This window comes from Protopterus annectens, chromosome 3.part1 (genome assembly GCF_019279795.1).
Source record: "Protopterus annectens isolate FY-2018-M chromosome 3.part1, PAN1.0, whole genome shotgun sequence".
NCBI classification, from domain to species: Eukaryota; Metazoa; Chordata; order Ceratodontiformes; family Protopteridae; genus Protopterus; species Protopterus annectens.
In genome coordinates this window covers 1,446,595,566-1,446,622,947 of record NC_056732.1, presented here as the reverse complement: position 1 = coordinate 1,446,622,947, position 27,382 = coordinate 1,446,595,566, and the positions used below count along the sequence as shown (strand labels likewise).

Sequence of the window (27,382 nt, the reverse complement as noted above, 5' to 3'; positions counted from 1 at the left end):
CTAGAACTGGATTAAAGTAGTGTCCGCCACTGCTAAGGTAGGGGTACATGTGTGTGTGTGTGTGTGTGTGTGTGTGTGTGTGTGTGTGTGTGTGTGTGTGTGTGTGTGTGTGTGTGTGCATGTTTAATGCCCTTGTTAGGGATGCTAGGTTATTAAATTTTCTCAGGCTCAAACTCTGTAGCTTGATTACAGGAAACAAGAGCCTGAATCTTGTACACTAACTACCAAACTGAGCTTTGGTACATTTTCAAGGAATCCTGAACTTCAGTGCAAGGAATTGTGAGCTTCAGTGCATTTTCAAGGAATTATGAGCTTCAGGGAAAGAGAAGTTTACTGCTGTTCATGCTAAGTCTGTTTTCAATGTGCAGCTATGGTCGTAGCACAACATGTAACATACTTCCTTTTGATGCAGAAGGCTGTTGGTTCTACTCTCGCAGGATGTAAATGGATTGCTGATACTGTGTCATACTTTGAGGGTGAGGTGGAGTGGGTGGTGTTGGTGCTGCATTCCTGAGGGTGTCCTCCTTTGGATGAAATGCATAGTAACTATGAACCTGCTGTTGGTTTGCTATCAATCTGCTGTTGCAATATTACCAGATACACATTTTTTTAATGTAACATAGGCAATTTATTCTTCAAAGGCAGCAGGCAGTGAATTTGTAGATGAAACAATAAAATATTAAGTTGTTTGCTGGTAGGAACCTCTTTATTAGTTACAGATCTTTAATGTGGAATTATTCAGATGGATTTTACTTCTACAGAGACTGCATATTGACTGATATTGGTGGATTGTAATAACAAAACCTGAAATGGGCAGTTTTGTCATGTTTCAGTCATACATTAAGAAAAAAAATTATTGGGTCATAACTTTTGTTTCATTGCTTACTAGAAAAATGTTCAAAACTACAAATTTAAAACTCTCTAACAAGTGGTGCTGTATTATTCAAGGAGTATAATTTAATACAATCAGGAAGGTCAATCAAAGAACACATGCATGTATGCATGGTCCTAAAAATGCCTGCAGGGGGTCTATGGCTTGAAAATAGCCTAAAAGTAAACTTTATATGCCTCTGATCAGATGCATTTTCTTTGAATGTGGGTTTCAGTGCCATTTCAATGATTGTGAGTTTTAAGGGCAGAGAAGTTTACCATTAATAATGCTAAGTCTGTATTCACTGTGAGACTGTAGTGTTTTTTTTTATTTATTTATTTTTTTGACAAATGTCAGTATCAGTGTTTGTGCTATAAAATCTAAAATAAAAGTTTTAAATTAAATCCAAATATCTGTAATCATTGTAGAAGTAAAAAGAAAATAGTATGTACACTGAGAGATTTGAACCGCGTTTATGGTAAGTGGGGAGAAATAGCCAAGTAATGGAACACTGGAATGACTGCGGGGAGGGGGATGCTGATCCGGCTCTGAAGTAAATGCTTTGTTTCCTCCTCTTGCAAGCGTTCATGTGTCCATGCATGAGAAGTGGTACAGGATTGGAAGAAACTCAGAAGGAACTATAGACAAAACCCGAGGGAACCATAGTTATTTTTAAAATTAACAGCAACCTTCTAATCATGCAGTAGTACAGTGCACTAGAGAATTTTGCAGTGGAACAGTTTTTTTGTTTTTTTATTCAACTGAACCCAGTGAACTGGATTAATCAAAGCAAGTGAATCAACCAGGGTATTCTGTACTACTGCAGTGAAGGTAAGCATTTTTTTTAATTTGAATATAACCAGATTTTCTTTATTTTTGGAGAGGGTTAGGGGGGATGATGGCTAGGCCAGTGTATTTGTGCTTGCATTTGTTTAAATATTTTAAAGTTTAGCTAGTGTGTGTGTGTGTGTGTGTGTGTGTGTGTGTGTGTGTGTGTGTGTGTGTGTGTGTGTGTGTGTGTGTGTGTGTGTGTGTGTTTTTGTTTAAATATTTTGAAATTGGGTATTTATGTTGTTTTCATTGTACTCTTCTGCCCTCTTTTTGTTTTGGTGGGATGGGGGGGGTAGCCGTCTGGGCTGTGGATTAAAGTAACTGTCCCTTTCACTCGCTCTGTTTAAATTCTGCCATTAAGGCTGGCAAGTGAATATTTGTCTTAATAAATTTGAATATTTTTATCCTTTTTGGGGGGAGGGTTGACCCGCTGTGCTGTAGATGAATGTAACTTGTCCTTTTCACTTGATCAGGTGCATCTATGTGAATAAATCTGAATATTTATGATTTTTAAGTGGTAACATTAACTTTGACCTTTTCATTGTATTTTAAGGCTGACTTGTGTGCATTTCTGTGAAATTTAATTTTTTGGGTGGGGGGGTGGCTAGCTGTGCTCTGGGAATTTATCCTCTTCATTTGCTTAGCTTAAGTCTGGTATTAAGGGCTGGCTAGTGCACATTTGTGGGAAATGAACTGCAATATTTTTTTTCTTGGAAGAGGGGCTGGCTAGCTGTGTTGTTGATGAAATAACTAGTGCTCGGTTTAAAGTCGGGCATTAACAGGTAGACTGCATTTGTGTGAAATAAATTTAAGTAATGTATGAAACACATTTGAAACAGTTTTATAAAATATTCTTGCATCTGCCTAATATGCTTGGTCTGCAAGTTACTCTCATATTGTTTGTTTAGTTTGTAGTCTACCTTTACATGACTAGCATGCATTTGCAATCTTTCACCCTCTCTCTCTCTATCTCTGTATCTGTCTCTGTCTCTCAGGGTGCTATATTTGTAAAACAAAGTTGTGGCTGTTCCTGATTTTGCAGAATATGTTTGCTTCATCTTGATCTGTTCCTAATAGAATTTGGGGTCAATTGTCCACATAAGTTAACAAATTCTGAACTACTGGGTCAGGTCTTAGGGATGTGTTTTCAGTGACATACTCAACTTTCCAAGGAGATGATAATGCATTTTTGACATTTAGCTTTAGTCCATGATTCTGTTATTTGTTTCGGACAAGCCTTCCTGTAGGATGGCTGAGTCTTTTGACAATTTTATCACTGCTCCTAGGTTGCACCTTGCTGGCCATTTTGTTCCATTTCATGATTATTACTAAAAACAATTGTCATAGAGGAGGAGGTATTTGAAAAAAAATCTTTGCACAGGAAGGTGTTAAAAAAATTCTGCTCTGGGTGTCAAATATGCTAGGTACGCCACTGGTAAAGAGTCGTACCAAATATGTTACACCTCCATTTTTCTGAAGCTAAATAGTTTAGCTTTCATTTCAGAATGCTTGCTTATAGACATTTTTCATTTAGTTTCAGTGGCATATTATTTCAGAATGCATGCTTATAGACATTTTTCATTTGGTTTCAGTGGCATATTGTTATCACAGGTCTATGAACTTTTATTACAACATTTTTAATTGCAGCAATAGTTTTCAGAGGTTGACGCAGTTCTGAAGCAGATAACATTGCTGTCTCACAGTTGTTATTTTTTTTGCTTCAGTTCCTCACTGTGGTGCCTTCTGTGCAGATTCTGCATGCCCTGTATGTGTCCATGTCAGCTTTTACTGGACACTTGTTTCTTCCCACATCCCAAAGACATATCATAAGGTGACCTGGCAATATTGTAAATTCCCTCTGTGATTTTGTGTGTGTGTGTGTGTGTGTGTGTGTGTGTGTGTGTGTGTGTGTGTGTGTGTGTGTGTGTGTGTGTGTGTGTGTGTGTGTGTGTGTGTGTGTGTGTGTGTGTGTGTGTGTCTATGTGTCTGTGTCTATGTGTGTGTGTGTCTATGTGTGTGTGTGTGTGTGTGTGTGTGTGTGTGTGTGTGTGTGTGTGTGTGTGTGCTATGATAAACTGACATCCCATCCAGGAATGATTATCTGCCTTACACCCATTACCTGCTAAGCTAAGGGCAATCTGTCTCACAGCTGTGAATTAGAGTAATATGGATATCAGAAAATTAATGAATTTGATTATAGGTTCGTGAGTTCATAGGAGCTTACTAGGCTAATGGCCCATTGCCTTTACAAGCCTAGACATGTTATACCCATGTTCCCTTATTAATTTTGGTTAGATGGTAATTATTCACAGAGCGAGTCTGTGATCAGCAACAACTGCCCTTCTCCATGATGGACATAGGTGCCATCCCCAAGGTGAATTTACAGTCTCCCATCCAATTGTCTAAGTCGTGCTTGAAGAGAGTCTTTGAGGAGCACTGCTTCACGTGAATTGGGAGTTTATTCCAGAGGAGTGGCAATCTCAGGAGATATATCTGTCTCTGCAGCATGTTCTGTTAACGTCACAGGCTAAGTTGAGATCCCTGGAGCAAGTGACTCTTGTCTCATTTGATTTGTGGCAGCATTTCCATTAGGGCAGAGTTAGAGACTGCTCTATACAGTAGGCATAAGTCTCCTCTCAGCAGCCTGTAGGGTACAGAGTACAGTGACAGGGCTTTCAGTCTTTCCATGTAGGTCATGTTTTGGAGGCCCTGACTTTTCTTTTTGAGAAACCTCTGTGGTCTCTCCAGCTGTTGCATGTGTCTATTTTCGTGAACAGTGTTTGTCTAGTTGGTTTATTCAACATGCTACATTTCAAATATTGTGAAGGCAGCAGTTCAGTGGTCTTAACTGATGCTTGTGTAACTGACAATTCACAAATTCTTTGAACAGTTCATACAAATACTCTTGATTTCACCTCTTTGGAAATATTTCTAGACACTCCTTTTACAATTTCACTAGACATTTCTGCAAATTTTGAAAGATCAACATATTTTTTAAGTTAACACCTTCTTGTTGCATTGATGGACACACATTCATTCTGAACAAGTGCATTCCTTTTCTTCTAAGCAGTTTTCTATGTAGTGCTGACTATAAATAATTGTGAATGATCACTTTTTCTCACTACAGCTCCTTCTGCTTTTCTTCAGAATTTTTCTAAACTGTGACTTTATCTCTCTTCTTTAAAAAAAGAAAGACACTTTGCTCATTTGTCATAATAAAATGTAGGTCTTGATCCTGTTTCAGCCTGTGTTGTACCCTATAATGATTATAGATGTAGGACTCTTTCAGCAAATAACCTGTATGTAGATACGAGGGAGAAAAGTGAGCACCTTACAGTGTAGAAATTCTATATGACAGTAGTGTTAGAAGAGAGTCCCTGAAACAGTCAGTGATGGTGCTGTGTGATTTCTTCAACATGTGTTTAAACGTATGTGTAGTTTTAAGTGGGATAAGGTGATCCTTCAAATAGAACAAGGTGGCTTAGGATAACCTGATTTGATGGGATATTTTAGAGCTACACAGCTAAGACATAACACAATCAGTAAGTTTGAATTCAAAGTGGAAAGGGATGATGATGCAGGGGGAAATTCCTGAAGTAGGGAACGAATGGGATTTTGGATGCAGATCCTTAAGGAGAATAACAGCCATACAGAATATTATATTCATAAAGTAGCAGAAAATATTCTAAGAACTAAGCCAATGTGAGACTAGAGGAATGAGATTCTGCTGACTGCAGTTAGGGGTACAGGAAATAGGCAAAAGGGAGCTGGAATTTACTGGAGAAAACTAGTAAAGGAACCAGGGTATTGGGAGCAAATGACTAGACAGAGAAAGGTAATAGAATTGAGAGAGGCCAAGAAGACATTTGGATTGCAGGTTTTAGACTGCCTTCTCTATCAGGAGCTGATATCAGAGTGTAGGTAAAATAGAGGAATTGGGGAATCCTAAGTGAATGGCCTGCTCTGGTAGAGTTTTTAGTTGAATCTAGAACAGAAGCTGCTGTTAAAAATGGATAATTGGTAGGGCATATAAAATATTGCATGATGACTATAGGATTCAATCAGAAGAGTTTAGAAATGCTTGGGAGATTAGATAAGCAATTCACAAGGAAACAATGGGAGGATATACATATGGCTCCCAAATGTGCAAGAACATCTAGAGGATTTTTGGATTTTTGCTTGGAAGTGTTTGCACAGGTACTTTTATACCCCAAGCAAACTCCAAAGAATTTCTCCTCAGGAAGATGGCAATGTTGAAGATGTGGTAGGAAAAAAACAGGTTACTGTGTGAACATATGTTCTGGGAGTTTAATGAGTTGGCAGACTTTAAAATTCCTACATAGTACGCTGTCAGAAATTTTCGGTGAATAAATGAGTGTAACAAAGGAATTTTTTTAGCTGGGATGCAATATCTAAATTAGGCCTTGTTAAGTTTAATTCTGGTAGCTGACAAACAGCAATTACTTGAAAATAGAAATCAAAATATATACCAACTATATTTTGTAATACTAGTTTCAGTGCTGAAGTTGAAGGTCTCTTTGCTTATGTCTTGACATAAATATGAGTGCCTACTTTTCTTTGGCTTCAGCAACTGCTGCATCCCTTTCTTCAAGTCCCATTAATTCAGAAAGGGCTTCTGAAGGCCAAGACGTAGAAGGAGAAAATGATGGTCGCTCCAGCGTAAGCCTAGGTGGCAACTAGTGCAGCTAGGCTTATCATACTCTTAAGTCACTTGTTATGTCAGTAGGAGGAGAAAGAGTCGCAGCTAAAGTTGAAATCCTTTAACAAGTTTGATAGGTTTTATTTCATATCAGAAGTCCTAATAAACCTCATTAAGGCCAAGAGACCGGCTACAAGAGAATCATACTTTCAAAAGAGAAGAGATTTTTATGTAACACAAAAGCAAGAATTGGGCCATCAAAGTTGCTTTGATCCCGTGTTTCTTGAATACTTATATCATTTGTTGAAGCACATTTGACATTATTGTTTAGTCAAAGTGCATGTTACTCAACCTATATAACTGCTTTTCCTTAATTTGTAGATAGCCTTTTGTAACTTCTCAAAACATGTCCTTCCCTTAAGATCTTTATTGCAGTCCCTTCTATAAAGAGCATATCAGAACTACAAGCAAAACACTAATGTGTAAAATTCTTCATGTAGTATTTCATTATGAAAGGGTTTCTGTAAAGAGTAGTTCTTTTTATATGTCTGAATTGTATTGGAACTAACATCAAGGACCATACTTTACAGAAACTGAAACTGAGTTATCTTTTCCACCAATCAGAATTCAGCATCTGTTTTTTTTTTTTTTTTTTTTTTTGAGGAGCCATTACTTACAAGCAGATACATACCTGTAACAGTGTACATCATGATGTTTTTCTTCACCCAAAAGTGTGCACTTGCCCCCCCCCCATGCACACAAGCTCTTTGTTGCCACTGATACAGTTCAGATGTCAGTCCTTGCCATTGCCAGTTAAGCTCCTGTGTTGCTATACTGCTGTGTTAAGTGACTAAAGTAATAGATTCATCGTGCAACTTCTTTTGGCACTTGCAATGAAATAGCAGGAAGAGGGATCTCTCAGAAATGGCAGGTGGGGTCCTTCCTTTTCTGGCTGGTGCCTTAGATTTTGTATAAAAGTCCAGTTGCTGTCCTGTTCACATGGAGGTAATTCTTTGACTTCCCCAACCTCGAAGGAATCTTAGGGGCTAAGATCATCTGTGAACAGAAGGGTCTTTGCCTTTTCTAGTCTCCATATTTAGGAAGGGGCATAATGTCTGGTGAATGACTCTGTGATGAAGGGAAATACTGCTAGCACAGTTATCTGGAATTTCTTAAACAATTATATGTCATTTGTGAATATCAGCATGATTTATATAAGATCCTTGTGTTCCAACTGTATTAGAACTGTATGTCATGTGTATATCAAATTGGTTTGTACAGACATAAGTGTTAAAAAGGTATTTCGTAAAGTACATATCCTTAAAATGTAACCACAGTGTACCCTACTGGAAGAGAACAGAAATGTACATGCACTATTGTAACTGTTTAACTGTATATATTTTAACAGTGGAAACTGGAATACAGAAGGTTAACTTCAGAAAAATAACTGAAATTAAATTACTTTATAGGCTAGGCTGAAGACACAATGTCTGCGCTAAGAAGCTTTCTATATTGTCTTCAGAGTGAACTAATTGCTAGTTTTGAAGCATGAAGGAATGTAATTATTTTATGAATTCCAGCATTTGCCAAAGATCTGAGGTCAATTGATTTTTACAGGTAGATGCTAAATACTGCTAGCTTCCGGCAGTGGGGGCTTCATCTGGGAACTAGAGTCATATGACAAGAAATGATGTAATTCTGCAAGCTATCCCAGCAGTAATATTTGAGATATTAATTTGAGAAGTCCGTGAGAGAGCGAGAGAGCATTCTGTATTCTGTTTTGGACCTGACAACAAGAACCATTCACCACACCTGCCTTGCTCTATTAGTAAGTAAATTATTAGGGTATAGTAATTCTCTTAGATTCAGTCAGGAATATAGTGAATCTTAGTTTAGATATTTTTCTTTATTTATTTGAGTCTGTCCTGCAATGTTGTTTTAAATATTTCCTGTGGTTTTGAACTCTGATGCCACTGTGAATATATATATATATATATATATATATATATATATATATATATATATAGTATTGTCTTGTTCTTTTATTATTTATTATTAAATATATTTAAACCTTTCATTGTGGCTGATCTTTGGTAGTGATATTTAAGTTTTGAGAGTACTTGCATATTTATTTGGAATACCATGTGGGCCACTCCTAATAACTTTAGCCTTGCTCTTGGTCAAGCTACCATTTGTATTAATATTACTATTACACAGTAATATTGAACAACTTTTGTTAAGGGACTTAAGGTAGATGATAAGGAGTGGCAGGGACACGAAGCACTGGTTGGACAGAGAGGGTGCTGGAGGTCTTGGCTCACTCAGCTGAGATCTCAACTCTATATAGCTGTGACAGTGGGGAATCTTACTGAGGATCTGGAGAAAGAGTGAGAAACCAGCCCCGGACTGACTGTGGTCTCTGCGTGCTCTTAAGGGAAATTGCACTTGATGCAGAGAGCTGCATCTGGAAATACTGTGTGCACCTATTTAACCTCTTAGTGAACATTTACCACTGGTGCCAGTGATGAGGATTGAGGCTTCTTGATTATCGGTCCAGTGGTGGGGTGTCACAGACTCCTCTGGATGTCACATGGGGGATGTATTCCAGAGTGCTTGTTCCATCTTTCACTGCATGATTCACTTCTCACTGGGCCCAACTAGACTGATCATAAGGAGTAATAAATAATCTAGATATTGATTTGGTGGTATCCATTGCGGAAACTATAGGTTTTATAGGTTGCTACTAGGCTATCGGCTCTAGGGCCTATACAAGCCTAGCCATAGCAATTCTCTGGCTATTTCTTCCCTCACTATTTACTTTCCTGGACCCCCTTTCTAGCAGGGCAACGGACGTGATCCCCGGGGTGAATTTCCTTTCTCCCATCCAATCATCAAGGTTCCTTATGAAGAGGGCCAAAGAGGCGCTCTGCTTGACATGTATAGGCAGTCTATTCCAGAGTCTGGGGAGTCTCTGGGTTAGGAACCTATCCCTCCACCATGTTTTGTTTATTGTGATGACAAGGTTTAGATCCCTGAAGCATGTGGCTCTGAGGGATTGAGATTTCTTTAAGTGTAGCTTGTCCAACAGCTCTGGGTTTGACATGACCTTGTATGTTAAGCAGAGATCGCCTTGGAGTAGGTGATATGCGACAGAGCATAGCTGGAGTTTTTTAAGGCGGTCAGCTGCTTTAGGCCTGTGATTCTTTTAGTGAGGTATTTCTGTGACCTTTCCAGTTGTTGCAGATGTCTTGAGAGGTACATACCAAATGGGGCGTCTATCTTTTATGACCTCCTTCTGAACCATTTTGATTGTTTAACACAGGCTGAGGAGGAGTCATTGCATCATCCCCATCCACGGTCCATTGCATGTGAGAGATCAAATGTTATCCATATTTTTAGGTGTTTTTATCTGGTGTTACTCATGGATATAGAGTTCATACTACACTACACTCAACATCTTGTATATTTAGCTCAGTGTCAGATCTGCAATGAATTTTATATTGTTAAGACGGACCAATATTTTAGGAATAGAATTACAGAACATGTTAGGGACATTAGACAAGGGAGTAATGTCAACACATTGGCCAGGCATGTTTCAGAAATGGGGGGGTCAGCACAGTTTTATGTTTAGGGCAGTAGACGTTATGACAACAACTAAAACCTACAATCCACTCTGCTACAGGCCCCATGAGGAGCTCAGTGTCTCTCCAACCTAACAACACTCAAGTATTCATCTGCGGTACCACCTTTATCATTCTTATAAGGAAAGCGCAGTCCAGGTCTGAACTGTCTGCAAACAGCTAAAGTTAACTTTGAACCTAACACCACTCTTAAGTATTCAACTGCGGTACCACCTTTATCATTCTGATAAGAAAAGCGCAGTCCAGGTCTGAACTGTCTGCAAACAGCTAAAGTTAACTTTGAACCTAGCACCACTCTTAAGTATTCAACTGTGGTACCACCTTTATCATTCTTATAAGAAAAGCGCAGTCTGGGTCTGAACTGTCTGCAAACAGCTAAAGTTAACTTTGAGTATGTGTCTACCTGTTTGAGCCAATATTCATTTTCCCCTGGAGAGCACTGTGCTTTGGCTTGTAAGCAGCCCCCCCCCCACACACACACACACACACAAACCTTCCACTTTCTCTCTTATTCCCTTCTGTTAGCAAATAGTATCCATAACTGATCAATACTGTGTGTTTGTTAATTTAAACTGAGACCACAGTAGCCTACTGATACAAGGTTGTCCTGTTTTTCCACCTGAGAAATGGTTAAGAAATGACTTACAGTTTCAGAGCAGTCCTTGGTCAATTCTGATTGTTTCTTAAACACAAACTTGTCTTTACTTTGGCTCATTAGCAGCAGTACAAAAGAACTGCCTGCTCACACCCTTGTTCTTCACCTCCCCATTCCCTGTTTTTTTACCTTAAGCCAATCCCAAAGTTAATAAATATTACCTGTTGCAGGCACCATTTTTAAAACTACAGCCAACCTCTGTCACTATCATATGTTCATTTATCAGTTTACTCTGTTACCTGATTGTTTTCAGCCACCTCATAACAGCAACTAACAGGGTCTCTACCTGCTTCGCTCCCCACCCTGCCCCCTATTCCCTCCTGTCCCCAGTGGTCTTACCTTTATTACACTCACAAACCCCTCCCATCTTTCCAATAGCCAACCACAGCGCTAACCCAACACTACCTCCTCAATTTTCCCACTACTATCACACCACCTCAACTAACATGTACAAGCATACCTTACACTGCATGCACTCTCCTTGCATATCTTACATCCTAAAAAAGCTCCATCATTCCCCCACTCAACCACTTCCACTGTACTACTACTACCCACACCACCACTCATGTCTCACCCTCACTCAGCTCCCCTCCCACCAACTTAAGAACCATCCCTATGCATTCCCTGCATATTCTACCAACTATATTACTCAAACATAAATCATCCCTGCAACTTAACATAGTAACACTCCCACCATACCTATTACCCACAGAGCACAATCACAAAGTTTCCCTAATAAACAAACACATTCAAAAACTGAGAAAACTAATAACCTCATGTATATCAAAACTAGCCCTAAGTGGAGATATCCACCCCCCAACCCTGGCCCTACCATCTCCAACCCCAATCCTCATAATCAGACTAGAAACCACAACTTCTCCCATATCACAGCCAACAGAAAGCCAAGTGACTTCCTTCTACTAAGCCTAAATATTAGAAGTATATCCAACAAAGTCCAATAACTCCATGCCACCATAGACTTGTACTCCCCAGATATAGTCATCCTGACAGAAACCTGGCTAAAACCTCACATTACCAGTGAGCAAATACTCCCTACCAGTTACGGCATACTAAGAGTAGACCAGTTAAACAAGAAAGGAGGCGATGTAGCTATAATATTTAAACAGCATCTAAACATCCAGATCTTAAAATTGTCAGCTCCACAAATAGGCAATGAAGAAATAATATATACCAACTTCAAAATAAACCAAAACAAAACCATCACCATAATTGGATGCTACTTCCCACCTGGCCAAAACATCCCTCCACTAGAAAACCTTCTCAGCTGGTCTACCCACCATCTCCCCCAAGAAACTAGCATTTTAGGTAATTTCAATATTGACTGGCAATCCTGTTCTGGCAACAATCCAACCCGTCATATAAACCTTCATGGCTTCACCCAACTAGTCCAGTCGCCAACCAGGATAAATAAAAACTCCAGCAAGCACACTACCCTGGATTGGATGCTAATCAGTAAGAGGCTCCAGTTATATATAACAGGCTGCTTATCAGATAGCGTAAACCACCAACGACCAGCAAAAAACGATAGTGAACACGCAGTAATGAAGAAATAATGATTATTTATTTATAATTCCTTCAAATCCAGACCGTTTTCGGCTATTCAGCCTTTATCAATGAATACAATAAAGTTTGTTTGAATGAAATGAAGCAGCCTGCATTTATACTAGTCTCTGATTACCTGGAAGCATTATTACAGCACCACCCAGTGGCTGGAGTAACAAAGTGCATGTTCCATTCTTGATTAAAGCATATGACCAGTGACATAAAAATGCTAGAGGTGTAGATATTAAGTCATATTTTTAAATATTATTTCAATTTATTATAATCTATAATATAGCTGAGAATGAGGCCACTATACTCTTTTTGCCTTATTTAGTAATATATTATATGATCAGTACTTGGTTCATTATTATTCAGTTCTTTTGAACTTGTGGTTATCACCCTTCAAAATATAGATATACTAGTGGTATATATATTCTGCTTTTCTACACTATGATATGCATTCACAAATAGTGGCTATGGTATTGGTCTATTACCTTGTAATATGTATGTCATATAATGGCTTACTTCCAGAGCTTTGATTTTTATATTTAAAAATATGACTATGTCATTATTTCTTCATTACTGCGTGTTCACTATCGTTTTTTTGCTGGTCGTTGGTGGTTTACATTGTTGGCTTGACCCTGCATGCCATCCTTGCAGAGCGTATGGTTGTTTGCTTATCAGATAGCCTCAGTGATCACTCCCCAACATTCCTACTCAAAAAATACCTATACCAAGCTAAACCTATCATCTACCGTCAAATACGTAAAAACTAAACTTTAACCCACTCACATTCATCTCATCCCTCAAAGAATGTAACTGGCATCCTCTAAAGTACCTCAGTCTTGATGACGCAGTTGAATTTTTTAATACTACCTTCCTGAGCATCCTTAATTACCATGCCCCCATAAGACTTTCCAGAACGAAAGCACAACCCTCTCCATGGCTACAGAAAACCACTAAGTCAGAAATGAAAAACAGAGATAAAGCCTGGGAGCACTGGTGCAAAACCAAAACCCCCTCAACTAGACAGAAATTCCTAGAACTACGCAACAGAGTTAAAAAGCTAATAAAACAGGACAAATTCCAATACTACCAGTCTGCCCTAGACTCCTCCCAACACAGCCCCAAACAATTCTGGTCCTCCATAAACTCCATCCTCCACTCAGGTAAGGTCAGTACCCCTCCTCCTAACATCCCTCACTCCTCCGAAAATATTGCTACCTCATTCAGCACACACTTCACACAAACCATACTATCACTAGCTAAACAACACAACCCCCCTCCCCTCCAACCCACACCTTCAACTAGTAATCCCCCCACTGCCTTCTCTTTTCTCCTGTACCTACCTCCAGTATAAAAAAACTCTTAACTAAATTTAAGCCCACCAAATTAGCAGCAGACAACCTCCCAAGTGAATACCTACAAATCGCAGCTGATGCTGTGGCCTACCCAGTATCCATCCTGATTAACCGATCTCTGTCAGAAAGTTACGTTCCCACACTGTGGAAAGTATCACATATAATTCCCCTCCACAAAGGCAGCCCCTCCACAGAACTAACCAATTACCACCCCATATCTATTCTCTCTCCACTCTCCAAAATACTCAAGGGATGCATACATTCTCAGGTCTCAGACTACCTCCTTACTAACAACCTCCTTTCCAGTACTCAGCATGGTTTTCAACCAAACCATAGCACCACCACTGCCTTACTCTCCTTTACTAACACTATCCTTCAGCATAAAAACAATGGCTATCTCTCCTCTGCTACTTTCCTAGACCTATCTAAAGCATTTGACATGGTCCCACACAAACAACTCATCTCTGTCCTCAATAACCTATCCTTCTGTCAATCAGCCACCAACTGGTTTCAGAATTACCTGTCTGACCGCCAACAATACATTGTATGGCAGAATGACATATCTCCCCAACTACCTGTCTCCATAGGGGTTCCCCAAGGATCCATCCTTGGACCCCTACTATTTTCTGTTTTCACCAATAATCTAGCCTCTGCCACCAAATATGGCACACTCATACAATACGCAGATGACTCAACCATCATCTGCTCAGCCCAATCCCTACCCAAATTGCAAAAAGTCACACAGGAAGCCTTTTCCTCTGTTGAAGCTTGGTTATCCAATGCCCAATTAATACTCAACCCAAACAAAACTAAACTACTCATCTTCCAACCCATCAAACATACTCAAAATAACTCTCACTTTAACATCACAGCAAAAGACAACACCACTATATACCCAACTGAACACACCAAATTGCTAGGAGTAGAAATAGACAATAAACTAAAATTTGACATTCACATATCCATGACCATAAAAAAGAAATAAGCAACTTCTCACCAAAGCAGCAAAGATTTCAGTAGCAAATTCTCACCTTATCTCCACCCTACTTTATGCCTCTCCAATATATACCAACCTAAGGCAATGCGATCTAAACAAGCTAGAGACCTGCTACAACAAAATCGCCAAATTCACCACAGGGGCATTTTACCATAGTCACCACTGTCTCTCACTTGCTGAACTGGGCTGGCTTGAACTCCCTCACCTCCTTCAGTGGTATCAACTATCACTCACCCACAAACTAGTAAATCATCCACTAAATGTCCCATCCCTCCAAAATCTACTCCAACCCTATCGCACCACCAGACCACTAAGATCCAGCAACAAAAATCACTTGCAGATCACTAAAGCCAATAACTCTGCTGGTGAAGCACTATTCTCATGCGCCATAGCCAAATTATGGAACTCCCTTCCACCCACAATTACCTCCGTTTTTATCGTCTCCGTGTTGGTTAAACAGGATAGGCATCATAGTTTGTATATAAGATGATGAACAGAATTAAAAGCAGACCATGGGCACTGTTCTAATATATAACTATTATGGATTATTTTATGTTTTATTCTATTCCATTAATGTTTATTTTGCTTTATTTATGTTAATTTTGATATACACAGCACTAATAGTATTTTTAATATTTATATATTAATAATGTTTAGTTGAAGGCCATAAAACTTGGATGGTTTTATGTTTTGATGCTGAAATCTGAGAAGTAGGCTTGTGAGTTACCTGTATTTAAGTAGCCTTTAATTAGCTTTTAATACGAGTAGATTTTAAGTAATGTGACCCAAAATTTAGTCAGCACAGCATAAAATATTGTTCTACAATTGTTAAATACATGACGATATGCAATATCTTTGTTCCAGGTAACGAAATGGTTTTGGAACACTTAAATGTATTTGTAGTTTCACTTTATCGCATAGCGTCATTTCAACTGAATATTCTAAGCAATGCAGCTCACTATGTAGTCTGCATTGCAAACAGTTGTTCACTATTATCAAAAATCTGAAGAAATGTAACAGCGTGGCGTTTCAGGACACAAGGGGGTTCTGAACGCCTGAAAGCATTCGTTGATTGATGTTATGCACAGCGTCACTTTATTTTTTGACTTTGGATTTTATGAAATGGAATTCCCAATTTTATTTGAGTTTATTGTAACATTTGTTTTTTTATAATTATCAAGTAATGAGTTTAAATATAGGTGAGCACTGTTATAAATGTGAAATAGATATGTTAATGCCATCTGCTTGAATGCACTTGGTCACTTTAATTCTCTGTTTCACAGAGATATATTTATTGGATAATTGTTTAATTATATCAATTAAGTGTGTTTTAAATGCTATATAAAGTGAACAAAAACCATCATGAATTAGATCTGATTAAGCGTGCATGGAGCACGTGAAAGCGCTCATCCCTTGTTTTTGTTTTTTCGAATAAAGCTGGAGGTTTGTGTAAATCTGGACTTTTCGTGGTGTGTATCCTACAGTCTATTTTTATGATATTTTGAGCCTTTGCTGTTTTGCTGTTTGGATACTTCAGAAGTGTTTGCGGTATTACATCTTCACACTTGGCTGCTGCTTTTTGTACCGCTACCTTCACACTGTGGAAACTGTCAACCTGGAATTGGACTACAATCCGGAGTCGAGGGTGAATACTCTGAATATTGATGCTTTTCTACCTCACAAGAGTAATCCTTTATTGACTCTTAATTTAACTGAATCGGTAAGCACAAGAAATGTGATCAATGTGAATGATGAGAATATGACTGACTTCAATAACCTAATTAGAGAGTTAGAGAACAATCTATACAAAATACAAAGATTTTCCTGGCAAAAAAAAACATCTTGAAGCCTGTGTTCACTTTAAAGTTATACCAAGGGGAATGCGTGTCCTATGCATGCCCACGTATGGACAGCAATATCCCGACCTATTAAAAAAATGGCAGGATATGAACTTAGAACTGGGTTTTAAATACATCAAGTTATTACTAGACTACTTTGAGCCACTAGAGACTGATCTACAGAAGAATACTGATGCATTATATAAAACCATTGTTGAGCGCTTTAAATCTGAAGCATGTACCAGAAGATTAAACAACATATCAACCCAGATTAACGTCTATAGTGACAAGCTTCGGCTCATAAAACAGCGAAAACTGATGAGAGACCATCATGATTTCGCCATGGGTAACATCTTTGTTTGGCCCAGAGCTTCAGATAATAGTTCATCACAAACTGAGCACTTGACACATATGCAGGGCAGAGACCAGGAGGCTTTTGCATCTACTATGGAGGTTCATTCAAATTCAGCGCTGCCTTTCTTAGCGGAGGCTTCTGCAACTGAGTTAATGCATTCCACAGCAAACAACGTCACAGAGGCGACGGAGTTGAGCACACTGCCTCCTAACCAACTAGCGCTTCATGCCTCAAACGATCATTTGAGAATGGGAGCCATTAAACGTACTGTTCAGGCCACACATATGAATAGATCAACAGATGCTCCTTTTCCCATCAAATTGGACAAATTCTCGAGAGGGAGGTCGCAGAGCAGAGGACCCAAAAAGTGGAAGTACTCTCAAGACAGGTACGGACAACAAAAGAAAGCCTGGAATTGACTTCCTTTGTTTTTAACCATTCTAAATATGTGTTGTCTGACTCTGACTTATTGTTACTTAACAAGGGGTTGAATTTCATCCCCTCACAACCCAGCTTGTTGCATGAAACATTTAATGACTTGAGGTTGTTTGCCAGAAAAGTGGCGTTGAAAGTCTTTTTTAAAGCTAAAAATGTTAAAAATGATGCGTGCAACAGTGTAACTGTTAATTTTCTGTAACAGAATAGTACTTTTTCTCCAATGCTACCTCCGCCGGTAGAGTGTTTTGTCAAATTATGCGAAAGAGATTTCTACACACTTTATTCAAACAAATATATCAACATTAAATTTTACAACTTGAATAGTGCTGAATTTGTTTCTCTTAGAAGTCTGCGTTCTAACAGTGACATTGTAATTACTCCAGCCGATAAAGGCGGAGGCGTAGTTTTGTTGGATAACGAAGAATACATACACAACATGGAAATGTCTCTAGGAGTCACAGACACCTATAAGAATATAGAAATAGATGATGTGAATGTTAGAATTAACAGCATAAAAGATAACTTATATGACATGTTAATGTGCAGACAGGTTAGTAGTGAGACTTACGAGTTTTTAAACATTAAAAATCAACTCATACCATGCCTTAAGGGATTACCAAAAATACACAAGAAAGTATTCCCTATGCCCATGCGTCCCATTGTTTCTGGGAGAGGTTGGGCTACTTATAACATATCAGTGTTTGTGGTAAAAATGTTAAGACCCCTGGTGGATACCATCCCCACTATCCTGAGTGACACATATCAGTTATTGAATGATATAGAATCAGTTAAGCATGAGTTAATGAACTTAGAATGTTCACTCTTAGTCACTCTTGATGTACGCAACCTATTCACATGCATACCCAACGAGTATGGCCTTCAAGCCATCAGGGAGTTGATGGTTAAAGAAAGTGCATTTAGTGTAGATAGACAGATTCTTTTGGGCCAACTGTTGGAGTTGGTGTTATACAATAATGTGTTCATGTTCAATTGTAAGTATTATTTACAAACATGGGGTGTCGCTATGGGCACCCCATGTGCGAACACTTATGCTAACCTGGTTCTATACTTCTGGGAACAACAACATCTATTCAATAGCACGTGGATGAATAAGATTCAATTATACAGGAGGTTTGTGGATGATGTGGTCATAGTGTGGGCAGGAACAAAGATAGAGTTTCAAGATTTCTTGTGTTATCTAGACTCCACTACTGAGTTCTTAAGATTCACGGCAGAATATTCAAATGACAACATTGATTTTTTAGATGTGAATTTATGGTTTAATAATGAACATGAGTTAACATCTAGATTATACAGGAAACCGTGTTGGAAAAACACACTATTGAATTTCAAAAGTATGCACCCAAGGCACGTTTTTGCTGGGGTAGTGAAGAGTCAGTTTGTTAGATTAACTAAATTATGTAAAGACCACGTGACTTTATCTAAAGAGGCTGAAGTCATGGAGTACCTTTTTTTGCAGAGGGGTTACACTCCCAGTCTAGTTAGGAGGATAAAGAATGAAGTTATGGGTTTTGTTATGAACATTTCAGGATGTGAAAAATCCAATGAAATTGAATTTAAGCATACCAAACAACAGACACTAACCTTACCATACAGAAAAGGAGCCCATTATGAGAACAGGGTAAGATTCATGATGAAATATACTAATGATAATGCTGAACTTAGGAAAATCATAAATAGACATTGGAGTGTGCTGACCATGGTGAGTGATCTTAAGAGCATAGTAGGGGATAAACCTTCATTTACATTTCGTACATGCGACAACCTAAAGACTATTTTTAGTTTTGATTCCAATAAACCAAGGAAGAATCTTAAGATGGGAGGTCCCTTGAAGGGCAGTTTTCCCTGTAAAAAGTGTAACATGTGTCAACATATTACTGTAACACAAAGATATCAGCATCCGCAAGGTTTTTTTGAATATGAACCCCAACATTTTGCCGATTGTGACACCATGAATTTAATCTATATGGCGACTTGTACACAATGTGATGCCTTTTATATAGGGCTCACCAAAAGGAAACTCAAAGAGCGTATATATAATCACATTTATGATATTCGAAAGAAAAATGAATTGAATGCCTTAGCCAGGCACATCAATTTGAATCCTACTCATGAGTTCAAATTCAGGGTCCTACAAGTTGTTAAGCAAAATTTAAGGATGGGAGACAATATTAATTATCTAGCACGTTTGGAGCTCGAATGGATCTTTAGATCAGGAGCACATATAGATCCAGGTCTTAATAATTATATATCTTTAAAACCCATCTTAGAACATTAACATCGTAATGATAGGAATCCTATGTAATATTTAATGAAATACTAGAATTCAGATAATAGCTTTGGAGTGACATAGCTAAGGAACATAATAAACTATTTGAACATGGTTTATTGGATATAGCGCTCATATTCATTTTTTGATTTGAATTATACCTCATCTCTTGCTACTGCTCTGGATTATTGGTAGTCTGCGTTTATTCTATATGGACATATACTTTCCCCAAGAGATTCACTGGAGTTTATCACATTTCAGGACATTTTTTATAACATATATGTGACCTTTTAGAGTTCACTTATAAGTGACTCGTTGGACAAACTTTGTTAGGTCTACCTTTTGTCTCATTGGTTATTAATAACATGAGTGATATGTCTTTCTCCTTATCTCTTGGTTATTATTCTATACCTCAGTTATTAGTATTTTTAGATTTCAATTAGCATTCTATCCAGGATGTTAATTGTCTTTCAGTAGAGTGTTTTGGGGTGCACGATCTACAGTGAGGGATGTTCATTCCATTTTAAATAGCTTTTACCATGCACCACTATTAACAACACGGACATAATTATTTGATGATATTTTTATCGTCTCCGTGTTGGTTAAACAGGATAGGCATCATAGTTTGTATATAAGATGATGAACAGAATTAAAAGCAGACCATGGGCACTGTTCTGATATATAACTATTATGGATTATTTTATGTTTTATTCTATTCCATTAATGTTTATTTTGCTTTATTTATGTTAATTTTGATATACACGGCACTAATAGTATTTTTAATATTTATATATTAATAATGTTTAGTTGAAGGCCATAAAACCTGGATGGTTTTATGTTTTGATGCTGAAATCTGAGAAGTAGGCTTGTGAGTTACCTGTATTTAAGTAGCCTTTAATTAGCTTTTAATACGAGTAGATTTTAAGTAATGTGACCCAAAATTTAGTCAGCACAGCATAAAATATTGTTCTACAATTGTTAAATACATGACGATACGCAATATCTTTGTTCCAGGTAACAAAATGGTTTTGGAACACTTAAATGTATTTGTAGTTTCACTTTATCGCATAGCGTCATTTCAACTGAATATTCTAAGCAATGCAGCTCACTATGTAGTCTGCATTGCAAACAGTTGTTCACTATTATCAAAAATCTGAAGAAATGTAACAGCGTGGCGTTTCAGGACACAAGGGGGTTCTGAACGCCTGAAAGCATTCGTTGATTGATGTTATGCACAGCGTCACTTTATTTTTTGACTTTGGATTTTATGAAATGGAATTCCCAATTTTATTTGAGTTTATTGTAACATTTGTTTTTTATAATTATCAAGTAATGAGTTTAAATATAGGTGAGCACTGTTATAAATGTGAAATAGATATGTTAATGTCATCTGCTTGAATGCACTTGGTCACTTTAATTCTCTGTTTCACAGAGATATATTTATTGGATAATTGTTTAATTATATCAATTAAGTGTGTTTTAAATGCTATATAAAGTGAACAAAAACCATCATGAATTAGATCTGATGAAGCGTGCATGGAGCATGTGAAAGCGCTCATCCCTTGTTTTTGTTTTTTCGAATAAAGCTGGAGGTTTGTGTAAATCTGGACTTTTCGTGGTGTATCCTACAGTCTATTTTTATGATATTCTCCATATGTCTAGACTATGGGGTGGGGTTGCAAGACGGAAGCCTTTTCTTATACAGAAAAACATCCAGGCCCAGCTAAAATTTACAAAACAATACATCATGTCTCCCAAAAGCATGTGGGAAAGTATGTTATGGTCTGATGAGACTAAGGTTGACCTTTTTGGCCACAATTCCAAAAGGTATATTTGGCACAAAAACAATATTTATCATCACCAAAAAAATACCATCCCCACGGTGAAGCATGGTGGTGGCAGTATCATGCTTCGGGGTTGCTTTTCTTCAGCTGAAACTGTGGCTTTAGTCAAAATGGAAGTAATTATGAACAGTTCCAAATACCAGTCACTTTTGGCCCAAAACCTTCAGGTGTCTGCTAGAAAACTGACGATGAAGAGGAATTTCACCTTTCAACAGTGACCCCAAGCATATATCCAAATCAACAAAAGAATGGCTTCACCAGAAGTAAATTAAAGTTTTGGAATGGTCCAGCCACAGCCCAGACCTAAATCCAATAGAAAATCTGTGGGGTGACCTGAAGAGGATTGTGCACAAGAGATGCCCTTGCAATCTGGAGGATTGTCCCTGCTCTGCACCTTGGTGAAAATTATTGTCCTCATCTCACCTTTACCACTTCCCAATTAACTCCATATATAACCTCCATTAGGGAAGGCCTACACTATCTAGCCATAGCTATATGTATAGAATCTACAGTTCTTACAACCAATTTCTTCTCAGAATCTCATCTGTTATCAATGATTAGACCCTATGTTGTGTAAATAGACTATATAAAGTTTATCTGAATGAATTTCCTATAGTTATTGTAGAATGATATTTAGTAAATACTTAGTTGTTTTCTTAGGCCTCATACTATTGACTGTAAAACAAGTATCTTTAAACATCTAATCATTATGTTTAAACTGTTTTCATATTGTAAGTTGGAACTTTTCTCCCCGGGCTTCTGCTGAAAATGGACGTGTCCAGTGAGACTATTCTGGTCAACAAATGTAAAATAAAATAAATAAACATAATAAAATAAAATCTGACAGATTTGTAGCACATTTGCAAGGAAGAGTGGGCAAATATTGCCAAGTCAAGATGTGCCATGCTGATAGACTCCTACCCAAGAAGACTGAATGTTGTAATTAAATCAAAAGGTGCTTTAACAAAGTATTAGTTTAAGGGTGTGCACACATATGCAACCAGCATTTTGTATGTTTTTTTATTTTTTATATTTCTTCCGCTAACAGATTTGTTTGCTTTCCATTGAATTGTTCAGATTATAAGTCATATTAAAGATGGGAAAAGTTTTGAAATGATTTATTGTGGTCTCATTTTTAATATCACAAAAATCTGGCATTTTAACAGGGGTGTGTAAACTTTTTATATCCACTCTACATGAGTTCCCAGATTCCTGACTAGTGAATCATTTTTTTAGGGTATTTTATGATAACATACATACCCAGATGGGCTGATTTCCCAAAAGGTACTATAATGTATTTCTTGGCTTTAAGTTTTAAGCCATGGCTTTGGCACCAAGTGTTTTCTTGTGAATCATTTCTCCCTTTTTTTTTCCAAAAACATTTTTATTTTGTTTTCATTATAAACATACGCAAATGTACATATAACAAATACAATAAAACAATAACAAAACTATTTACAATATTTACATTCATCCATGATAAACAATCATTTTATCCATGAGAAGTTATCAGTATTTGTTCAAAAGGTTTTCCAAATTTTGCCATGCTATTTTTAATGTTATAGGTTCATAGGTAGGTACTAGGCTATCGGCCCTAGGGCCCATACAAGCCTAGCCAAAAAATGTACCCTGGCATTCGCCACCCAAGAAAATTATTTTCCTGTGCCCCTGTCATAGGTTCATAGGTTCATACTAGGCTATCTGCTCTGAGGCAATTATAAGCCTAGCCCGATTCTGTATGGCTTACGCCACCCCTTGATTTGAGTATACTGTGCCCTTTTTAAGGTTTAGTTTACTGTGCCTCTGTCTAATAGTGACACGGGAGTAATCCCTGGGACAAACCTACGATCCTCCATCCACCTATCGAGATTCTTCTTGAAGAGATTCAGTGAGGTGCTCTGCCTCACATGAACTGGAATTCTATTCCAGAGCGAAGGGAGCCTCTGGGTTATGAACTTGTCCCTCCAGCAAGTTCTATTTATTTCTGTGCTGAGGTTCAAGTCCCTCGAGCATGTAGCTCTAAGGGATTTAGATTTACTGAGGTGGAGCATGTCCATTAATTCTGGATTTGACATAGCTTTGTATGTCAGGCATAGATCGCCTCGAAGTAGGCGGTATGCAACTGAGTAGAGCTGGAGTTTTTTTAACCGAGCATCATATGGCATCTGTTTGAGACCCTTGATCCTCTTGGTGAGATACTTTTGGGGTCTTTCTAATTGCTGCAGGTGTCGGGTAAGGTACATCCCAAAAGGGGCATTGCATTCTATGATGGGCCTGATGACGGATGAATAAAGGGGCACGATTACCTCTCTTGATCTAGATGTGAAACCCTTCGTGATGAGGTGGGCTATGTAGAAGGTCTTTCTAACCACTTTGGCAATGTGGTTTTCAAAGGAGAGATTGCTATCAACTTGGGTCCCCAGGTCCCTAATAACTTTCTCTGTACTTAATGGGTTTCCGTCTATGTGGTAATTTGTGGGCACATTGTTTTTGCCAAAGGGTATGACTATACATTTTTGGCATTTAGCTTTAAACCATGGCACTGGCACCAGTTATCTGTCTCTGTGAGACCTTTTGAAGGATGTTTGTGTCAGCTGGAGAGTTGATTATGGCCCAGTTTGCAGTCGTCTGCGAACTTGGTGAGCCATAGTCCTCCCACGTTGCCTGTACCTCGGAAAAGTATATACCGAACAAGAGTGGTCCCAGGACAGAACCCTGTGGGATGCCACTTGTGACCGGTTTCGAGTCTGACATGGCTCCAGCAACTCTCACTCTGTGGGTTCTGTCTTTGAGCCAGTTTGCGACCCATCTTGTGACATAGGGGTTTATATTTAAGCTGGATACCTTATCTATGATGCCCGAGTGGGGTATTGTGTCAAATGCCTTTGCAAGGACCAGATAGGCTGTGTGGACTACCTTCCCTTCATCTATGGCTTTGGTGACTGTTTTGAAGAAGTCAACCAGGTTCAAAAGGCAGGATCTGCCCTTGACAAAGCTGAACGGGTAGGATCTAGTGTCTGTAGGTCCCCAATGTCTTTGTTTATGAGCTCCATGATGATCCTCTACATAGCCTTGCAGACTAAGCTAGTCAGGCTTATGGGGCGATAGTTTCCAGGGTCCGTAGAGGCTCCACCTTTGTGGAATGGGACCACTGTTGCTGTACGCCATTCTGTTGGCACATATCCTGTAGTGAGGCTGAGATTGTATAGCTGTTTTATTTGAGGGATTAGTTCCTCTTAAAGTTCATGTAGGACGCAACCTGGGACGCCATCTGGTCCCATGGAAGCAGTGTTTTTTGCTTTGGAGAGGGCATCCTTCACCTGAGCATCAGAGATGTTTGGGAGGCAGCCCTCTGCTGGGATAGATACTTGCTCTTTTGGGGGGGGGTGGAGAAGTTTGCACTGAACCTGTCTGCCAGGATATTGGCGATGTCTGTGGGTTCAGTGTATTTTTTGTCGTTTAGAATCAACTCAGAACAAGTCTGGGAGTTGCATCCCAGGTTTCTAACATAACTGAAAAAAGCCTTATGATTGTCTTTGGTGTCCTGTGCAATTTTTCTCTCGAAGCTGGCCTTGGAGGATTTTATGAGGGATCTTAATTTTTTGCTAGTACTGATCAGAGATGCCTTCCCTATTAGGGATTTTGCTCTATCATGTAGTAGCTTCCTCCTTCTGTTGTACAGTTTATTTATGGCAGGGGTCCACCAGACTGGACGCCTGCCTTTGGATGATTGGGTCTTGGTTTTGTTTGGGATAGCATGATCCATGCATTCCTGGAGATGTCCGTAGAATACGTTTATATAGGATTCTGCAGTTTGGGCCGTAGTTTCCACTGGCCCTGGGGCCTTGAAGGATTCCACTTTGGTTTTGAGAAGTGAGAAGTTCGTTTTTGAGAAGTTTTTCACTGTGGTTTTCTGGGCTGGGGGTGGGGTCGGGATGTGGACATCCAGTGAAATTAATTTATGGTCTGATCTTACCAATGAGGGATATACTTCTGGTGTGGAGCATTGAGTCCCCATGTTGGTAATGATCAGGTCTTGTATGTTGTCCCCTCTTGTGGGAGTGGTGACTAGTTGTTCCATAGCATTTGAGTTTATAATTTCCAGGAACCTTTGGGCTAAGGTGCTGGGGCTTGAGTAGTGCTCCCAGTCAATGTTTGGGTAGTTGAAGTCGCCCAATATAATGGTGTTCGGAGAGATCTTCATGTTCTCCAATGTTTTCAGGAAAGCCGAGTGGGATTCCTGACTTTGAGAGGGTGGTCTGTAGGATGCTATAAACTGAAAAGCAGTCTTGCCCACTGTTAGTTGCACATGGATAGTCTCCGATACTTCATGCAATACCACTAACCCGGAGGTGTGGATATCCTTGATAAATATGGAAACTCCCCCTCCTTTTGTGGTTCGGTCCGGGTTTTGGGGCTGAAAAGCATGATATGAGGTATAGCCTGGTAGTGCTGGGGTGCTCTCTGGAGCCTTGAACCAGGTTTCTGTCACTGCACAGATATCAATGTTCTCCATACTGAGGAGAGCTTTGAGTGCGTGCATCTTGAGGTTAAGACTTCTGGTGTTTAGCAGCATTACCCTTAGTTTCTTGTTCCTTGTGCTGTCTATGGGGTGGTTTTGACTTTTGAGCCTTGCCTAAAAAAGGCACCATGGGGGTGGCAAGAGCCTTTGCCAATATCCGAAAGCCCAGTGGTGACAGGTGAAAGCCGTCCCTAGCGAAGCAACGTGGCTTGTCGAGCATGTCATCCCAGGCTGACAGACACTGGATCCCCTTTGAATGACACCAAAATTTTAGCCAATTGTTAAAATCGATCATTTTGTCTTTTTTCTGTGGCATCATTCCAGGTGAGGGTAAGATGCTGCTCAAGGTCAGGGTCATACCAGCCTGGGCTACGTGATCCGAGAGCTCCTCTATGTCTCTTTTCATGTAGTCCAGGGAGGTATGTCTCAGGTCATTCACACCAGCATGTACAATGACTGAGTCATATTTGTATTTGCTTTGGAGTGACCTGAGTGCTTGCATTATGTGGCGGATCCTAGCACCCGACAGGCAGCTCACCGTGACCTTCTCTTTATTCAGCCTGGTGAGCGGGACGTCAGTGTGTCTGACAATAGAGTCACCTATTACAAGAGTATCAGGTGTGTTATTCAACCTTAAGGGCTGTGGCTGCTTGGCACACTGACTTTGTGGGCTATGTGTTGTGCGTCTTTTGGTTTGAGGTAGCGTTTGCTTGGATGTCTGCTTTGGAGGTCTCTGTTGCTTAGGTAGATTTTTATTTAGAGCCTCCGAGTATGTTTTTGTGTATTTATGTGTTTGGTTCGCTGATGTGGTGGGACTATATGATACTGGAATTGTGTTGTGTGAGGTTACCTTCTCCTCCTGACTGGTTACACCAGTTTTGAGATGAGAGAGCACGGCCTCCAGTTTGGCTAAATAGTTGCATCTCTCACATATATTTGAACCTGTTTGGAGGAGGAGAGGGTTGTCTGTGTACATGAGACAGTTGTAACATTGCCTCAAAATTCCAAGATTCACCAGCTGGACTGGAGAGGAAACCATTGATTGACCTTTGGACATGCTAGAGTAATATAGGGAAACTGAATTTAAGATGGACCAATAGAGGACAGGGTAATCGTAGAGAGTATAAGAGTAAGTACTGCTTATGGTTTAATAGTGCTAACTTGTAGGATTACTTAATTGGACAAGTGAAGGGCCTTAGAATGATACTATGGTGTTTAAATTGAGAGATAGAGCAGTTCTAAAGGAAAAAGTGAAGAGCAGACTTTGTGGAGCCAGGAATAGATTAAACCCAATTAGGTGGCGCTGCCCACTGTTGCGCTATGCAGAAAAACGCGCAAAACCGCACAAAAGAGGGTTTTAAGAGAGGAAGATGAAGGAGTTTTGGAATTGACCCAAAATGGCCAATAAAACTACAGTTTCAAGTCAGTAACCACTCCCACAGGGGCAGGCAGGCTGCTCAATGTTTTTCACTGCCACTGATCAACAGAGAGACTTCCCTTTAGCCCAAGCAAAAAA

General features: G+C 39.1%; 1 protein-coding gene across 1 annotated transcript in view; it reads left to right on the top strand.

The window, feature by feature from the left end:
• The window catches only part of ABCB1 (ATP binding cassette subfamily B member 1), a 1,009,232-nt gene that overhangs the window by 535,955 nt on the left and 445,895 nt on the right, over window positions 1–27,382 (top strand). The gene's annotated exons all lie outside the window — the stretch shown is intronic.